Below are 7,751 nucleotides of genomic sequence, written 5' to 3'. Positions count from 1 at the left end.
AGATGCGTGTGTTATTGTAGAATTGGCACTAATGTTGCTGGATGTTAAAATAGTAAGACTTTTTCAAAGGAATTTTGAACCGAAATCAGTCCAAAAAAATAGAATGAATTAGCATTATTAACCAGACTTCAAATGTAGCTTTTAGTTGCTTCCATATACCACTCCAGGAAGGAAACTGTGTCCCTTATAGCATCCATCCAAGACAAAAGATTTAGCAGCCATCTGAATGAAAACCCAGCTGGACAGATGTTCAACAAGAACCATTTAAGTATGAGGCTGAGAGATGTATTATGGCCGATACGTGAGTGTTGTGTCCACCCGCCCTCACACCACGCCTGACCGTATCTGGAACTGAGTGGACAGGCAGTCTTGGTCAGATGTGGGCACAAGCAAACCAATTCCGAGATGTCAGCCCTGGGTGACAGGAGCATGACTTATCAACAGGCTTCTGCCTCCTCTCCCCACCCACAGGGAAAGGAAATGGCCCAGGAAAGATGAAAAACTGTTTGCCCCTAATTGTGCTTTCACTGACTGAATTTAGGGACTGCCAGACCAACAAGTCAAATTTGGGTTTATTTTTGGCTTAGAGTTTGTGTCCCTGTTCATTTGCATTTTAACCAGAACAACTTTCTGTGCCTATGGAGAATTTGAAAGAATGCGGGCTTTCTCAAAAAATGTTTTGTCCTCACTAGGGTACACACTCCCATTCTGAAAAGCGGTAAGCTTTGGCTTGCAAGTTTTCATGTAGCCATCCATTATAAAAACAGAAGCCATGGCATCTATTTTCAGTTTCAGGCATAAAGCAAAAACTGTTCCCCTGGTGCAGAAGGCTCCTGTGTTCCCAGCAGTGCCGCTGATGCAATGTTTGCTTTAGGATGAGGGAGGGAAAGCAGGCAGAAAGTGAGCCGACGTGGCTTTTTTCTAAGTGTGGCAGATCATTAATAATCAGTGAAGGATGGACTCAGGAAGCCTCCGAGCATGAATTTCTAGGACCTAAGTTGAAGACTTCATTAATATTCGAGGGGAATATTGTTCCCATGAAGTTTTCTATGGGCCTAAAATCTCCCCGAGTCCCCCGTAAACAACGGGAGGGGCAGGAGGCTCGAAGGTGGCCCGAGGCACTTGATCAGCGGAGGGAAGAGAAGTGTGTTCTCTGCCCCAAAGCAGAAATGGGCTGTTTTGCTTTGTTTGCTGCTCATCGGTTCGGGTGTAGCCTGTTTTGACCCTAGAATCTTGTATATTGTGGCAAAATACTGAAAACCCATCTCTGGGAAATACTTAGCTTTGCTAACACAGAATGTGCAAATTATTTTAACTGTGTTGAGGACCACCTCAGCTGGACAGGGTTTACCAGCCCATGCCAGAGGCCCTCTGAAATTTCAGTTTACTCTAAAACCGGCTTATCCTGGCCACACAACACCTGGAGAGAAGAAAACACACGGTCTACGTTCTGGCTAAAGAGGGAAGGAAGGCGAGAAGATTGGGGAACCTCCTTGCCTCACATACCGACAAACGTACACTGAGGATCCCGAGGGGCCCCAGGACCAGTTAGCAGATGGACACCCCAGTACCTGGATCTGGGCTTGGGATGAAAAGGGGAAAAGAAGGGGGACAGAATCAGTGCTGACTCCACCCGCCTATCTTGGGAATAGTGTGTTGGGAGGTGGAAGGTAGCACGTCAAAGGGAAAAAAAAAAACAAAACTGAGGAAGAGGCGGAAACTCCTTTTGTTTTATGCACAATCTCCCAAGGAGCGGGAAGAAAGCAAGCAAGTAATAAATAACATGCCCACATTTACTCGGAGCCAAAACAACCGTCAGAGCTGAGACACTGCAGACTCCTCTCCTGCCAGCCCCATGGCCACCAGCAAGCCACCCACTCCCCAGGTCCAGGTCATGGGAGGCTCTCCCGCCTGCACACCTAGAATTTCAGCCCCGGGAAGAAGTCTCTGTCTGGCGGTGGGTAGCCCGCTGATGAGAACAAGCCCTGTGTGTTTCAAGCTCAGCATCTCCATGGCCTCCACCTCCTTTATCCCAGTCTCATCCTTCTCTATTTATTTTTAAAGCACTTAAAGGAAATGTCACGAAACAGAAGGAGTAGATTGTTAGCATGTCTAACGGTGGACATTTTTAAGGTAAAGCTCTGAATCCACAGAGAACAAAAGCAACTGTTGAGAACCCTCCAAAAAAAAAAAATTGCCCAGCAATTTGAAGTTAATGGGCAAGATTAATGGATTGTCATATAATGTGAAGGGAAAGTATTAGAAAAAAAAACGCAAGTGGCTCTACAAAATTGGTTTGGAATTGGAGTCTACCTGAAGGCCATTCAGCCAGAGGATTACTGTCTGCAGGGCTCGCCGCTAAGCGGTGTATTAATTTGAAAGCCATGCCTTGGACCCGTACCCAGCACTTAGTGGTTGGCTTTATGTTAAAAATGCTTAGTACGAAACCTGTGCTGAAAGTTTGCCTAAACATCTCATAGTTGACTGCAAAGCCGAGTGCCTGGGGGCCCTGGGCCCGCCCCTCAAGAATGCGGGTGATTGGGTGACATTTGGGCTCCACACCTGGATTTGTCAAGGCCTCTTAGCGGCTGCTGGGAATTCGCCCCGCCTGGGGCCCCCCCGCTCTCCCGTCACCCCTCTGACAGATGAAAACACAACGGGGTCTGTTGCCTGACTGACACATTCCTCTCCGGTCTGCCTCTGAAAGGACTTTATTTAACAGCCCCGGAGTCGGGCTTTTGACTGACAGATTGTGAAGGGTAAAAGTCATTCAGTTCCATTAAGCTCTGTAACTGCTCTGGAACAAAACACCTTTTAAAAAAGTGTCGGGGGGAGGGGAAAATAGAGCTGTGGAGAGTAGGGGCATGAGCTTTGGGGAGGCAAAAAGGGGATTCTTTTCAGGTTCAAAAACAATCCTCCTCTTTGCCTTCTGTCTATCAGTGAGGGCGGCGTTCCCAGAGGGAATACAGGCCGGGCCTCATTGGTGTCATTCAGCTGCCAATCTCCTGACAGGGACACCAAAGGGCCTCATGTAGCGCTGCGGAAACTGTCTGTCAGGCCCTCGGCAGCTGCTATGACGCCATCACCACGGTTTCTCTAGGACTGTTACAGAGACGGGGCGGGGCGGGGGGCTCACCCAGCTCAGCCCGAGAGGCTGGGCTCCAAATCTCTGTTCATGTTTTCCTTTTCCAACCCCCACATCTCCTCAACCCCAGAGTGAATTTCTTCACAAAAACAAGCCCAGATTTCCTCACCTGGTTGGGCCGAGGGGGTAAATAATAACTCGCCAGCCAAGGACACGGTCTTGGGTGTCAGAAGTGGGTTCTGCTTCTGGGAAAACTGAAATCCTGACTGAAAACATTCAATGACTGGTTCAAACAAGTCCAAAGAAACGCGACTTGTGGTGAAAGGTGCCTCAGCCCCCTGAAAGGCCTGCCTGGGCCAGGCTGTGTGAGCAGCCACGCGGCCCCACCGACGGTTTCCTGCCAAGCCTTAACCTTGTTTGGGTTCCTGTGGGTTTCAGCCCCCTCTGAGCTCTGCTTGGAGCCCAGAGGCTCCCATGGGGCTCTAAACGCTAAGCCAAACTCAGCACCAAGCAACCACTTCCCACTCTTCTGTTTTTCTGCTTTATTCGCTGCTTTCCCTAAGGCCAGACTCGCAAGCTAACTTGGGTTTGCCCCAAAGACTCCTGGGCCGCAGCTGATCACACTGAAGACCCAAGACCACAAAGCAGGGTCCCCGAGGTTCCTGGCTTGACTGGGGCAAATCCCCCTACTGCCTCCTTTCCCCTTCCCTGTGTCCACTCTCCAGATTCTGCCTGAGAGCCGGAGGGAACTCAGAGCCTCCACTGCAACCTGCAAAGATGCACGGTTGTCTCCCTGTGTCCCGCGAAGGCTGCGTTTAGGCTGGCTGCCGCTTCCCTGGCAGTCTTTTCACACTGGGAGCTACTTCCAAATGGTAACTAAAGCACTTAGCACCACACAGAGCACTGGAGAGCGCGGCTGGCAAGCGCCACGGCCGGGCCATCGTGTTGCAACATTTCTGCTTCACGTCAGGGAGGGGGATGACAGTGCCTCACACATTCCACATGAACCGTACAAAATGTTTAGCCAAACCCTGGAAGAACATGTCCATAAAGCTGTCTCCATGCTCCCAGGGCCGTGACGTCTATCTCTTTTCTATCGCTTCCCTCCGCCTCCATTCTGAGAGCCCCGCTGGGTCCTATACTTCCTGAGCATCAACTCCATCTGGGCGGCTGAAACAGCAACACACTGGTCTCGGGTACCCAGATGCCAGACCTCAGATATGTTTCACCTACTCAAGGACAATGCCTGGGGTAATTCAGCATTGGCCAGATTTTAGGCAGTGGGAGTATATCCAGAGGAGCAAATGGACAGGATAATGAGAGAGAAGCTAACTTGATCATCATCTTCCTGCTCTACAGCCTCAGGAAGACAAGCTCAGGAGCCAGCCCTCCGCCATCTGCACCAACAGAACTGCAGCAGTCGTGGGAGGCACTAACAGTGCACTAATGAGCGAACATTTCCAAACTGCTTTGCTGGTCCTTGGTTGCACTACTGCGCATTTTCGTTCCTGTGGTAGAGCGGAAACCAACCTAAGGGACTGAACAGGCAGGCAGAGATGCACACAAAGAACTCCAACATCCTGCGGGCATCGCCACAAAGGGACCTCCGTTACTGGTTCAAAAGATGTTGGGAGCATTTTGCTCACAATGGGTGACCTTGAAAACTCCACTTGGAGTAGCCCCAGATGAGCAGATGCTTGGAGCTCCTGGATGCTGGACGGTGACATGGAAGCCTATCCCAGGGCCCCATGTCACCATCCAATGTCCTGTTACCTCATCCCTTTGCTCTGTGGGTTTTCACAAGGATTTAAGGTCCAGTATTGTGAGATGCTCACATTTCTGGCCTTACCATAGAAAATGGTTTTCAAACATTTCTCAGTCGAAGGCTCAGTGGTATAAGATCTGAATCTGGAATTGTCAGTGCTGGAAAGCCAACTGTCTTTGTTTACAATCTTCTCAAGGAATTCCCTGCTATTTGCACCCGCCTTGGATTCTGCATAGTCCTCCCTGGCCTCATGTTCCAGCATCTATTATATTAGGCACTGTGCCCTTCCTGAATTTCTTTTCATGGTGCTAGCAAGAATTAGATGGTCCTTTGCACCCTCAACAACAGTGATGCTTCCTTCCTTCTGCGTGACATCCATTGAGTAGTATCTTCTTTGAATGGTTTATTCTTACATTTTCCCACCTGTAACCTTGGGGATAATCTGAAACCAAACCTGGTACAGTTCAATATCAATGGGATAAACAGTCGAAATAAAAAGACTATTTAGTCTTCATAAGTTCAGACAATTCACTCTTGCTGTGTGAGTGGATTGTCCCAACTGTGAACTAGCCTCCTCCTTTTTTGCCTCCTTTCATAGACATAAAAGAAGAGTAAAATCCATCACAAACACCACTCTTCTTTCTTTGTTTTCACTTCCAAGCAAATCATGAGGCTCAGTAAGAGGCACTTGACGTAAAATACCTAGCTCATCCCCCACACTGCAACTTGGGAAAATTCTGAGCCAGAAATATAAATGCATAGCATGTCACCTTGTGCTGATCGTTACTTCCTACAGTCCCTCTCCAGAAGGGATACAGAGTAGGGGCTTGAATGACCACCCCTAACCTTCACTGGGGCAGATCTGGAGAAGATGGCTCCACCATGTTCCCTGGAATGCTGCAAAGTTCTAAAAGATCACATATACCCATATTCAAAAGTGTGTAAAACCACATTATTCTTAAAGTTAGCCACCATTTTCTCAGTCACCTATACAGTTCTCCTGATAAAACAGAAAACTTTGAAGGAACTGGGGTTCAGAAAGTGTCAGAAAAACCAAAAATAACTGACTGGGGGAAAAAATCCAATATATCAGCCTTAAATAACAAACTTACATATGAGAAGTATATTCTTAGCACTTCCCAGAAGCATTTTGGAAAAGCTCATTTGAAAAGATGAATAGAACTGACCTATTAAAAGTGCAGAGACAGCTGTCAGATCTCAAAGCAGGAACAAGGCTAAATTTTTCCATGTTAAGTCCTCAGCAATGATCTTAGACTAGGGATTAAAGATACACTGCACGTTAATCTGTGCTTTACTTTCCCAGACCCCCCGGATTATAATATCATGGCTTTACTAGAATCATCATCATATAGAAGAAAACTGGCTTCTTAATAAGGAACTTAGCGAAGAAAAGCAAATCTAAAGGTAAAAGTAACCCTGGTCGAGAGTATTCAGTATTGAGTGCCCTTTAATAGCAGTGGATTATAAATAGAATCCAAATATTTAGGATTTATCTTGTTTCTCTTATATGATTGACTGATTTAAAAAAAAAATCCCTGTAATTTCAACACTTGTTTTGTTCTTAAATATAGAAGGAGAATGAACGGAAGGAAAAGGGAGAAAACAAAAGAAGAGATGAGAAAGAAAGATGGCTAAGCCTGTTACTAAGTTTAATAATGACTCAGCCCTGAAGCATCCACTCCTCAGCTGGGTTAAGAAAGCCGCAGAGCCCAAAAGATGAATGGGCACCGCACGAAAACAAGCCAGTCACAGATGACTTTTCTCAATATGTTGACATCTGATTAATGCCTAAACTAAGTAATGAGAAAAGGCTGATCTCGTAACAAAATGAGGTTGGACGTCACAGGGCTCTGTAGCCTGAAGGAACGAATCGCCATACAAATTGAATCCCATCATCTTTTTTGCTAACTTTTATCTTTTAGTGCCTTTTATGCATTTAGAAACTGAAACAGTTTGTACTAAAATGCTGTTTAATCATTTGTTAAAAAAAAAAAAAGGAAATTCTCACAAGGCACAATGCCTTCTCCTGCCCTTGGGGAAGCATGCCTTTAATTGGAACCAAAAGCTTAGCCTTGTTTGTATGTTGAAAATGAATGTATTTCACTGAATTTCACTCTATTTTTATTATAATTTTAAGGGGAGTGGATATTCAAGAATCCTTGGCAGAAGATCTTTGTTTTAAAATGTTGTTCCAAGGTCCAAAACTCAGTTTTCTTGCCCTTCACCATTTGTTTCTCTATCTCGTGGCGTTGACAAGTTCACAACATGAAACAGCCAATTCTTATTCCTTTCTGGAAGCTCCTTATCTTTCCTGGGAAGAGGGATCTTTTTGAAATCTCTACATTTCTTCTAAGACTGTGGAGATGGAATGAATGAAGAGAAAAGAATCTGACTCATCTTGGTTTTCATTTGTTCCATACTCTTGATCAGAATATTTTAAATGCCCACTTTTCCAAAAGAGTTGGTCAACACCTGGTCTATTTCATAGTCATTTTACAGGTGAATATGTGAACATGAAACTCAACCAAAAGGTTGACAAGTGCGAATAATGTAAGCCACAGACAAACACATGATGCTCAAAGATGTCACTCCTTTAACAGTCTCAGAACAAGGATGTCACAGCTAAGCCACTGTCTCTCTCTAATTCCCAACCACATAACATGAGGAGTATTTCATAGTCCTGCCATGGTACAATATCCTTGTGGCCTTTGTGTAAAAGTTCCTGGTAAAGATCTCCCATCTTTGGTCTTCACTTTTCTCCCAGTTCTTCCATGAGTCAGGTCACAGGGAAAATCAAGATCCAAGCTGAGAGCCAACCAAGAACCTAAAATCAGCTTCCCCAACCTGCCGTGTTTGTGAACATCAAGCAAATTAAAAGCT

Source organism: Vicugna pacos, chromosome 7 (genome assembly GCF_048564905.1).
Source record: "Vicugna pacos chromosome 7, VicPac4, whole genome shotgun sequence".
In the NCBI taxonomy this organism is placed as follows: Eukaryota; Metazoa; Chordata; class Mammalia; order Artiodactyla; family Camelidae; genus Vicugna; species Vicugna pacos.
This window is presented reverse-complemented; position numbering follows the sequence as displayed.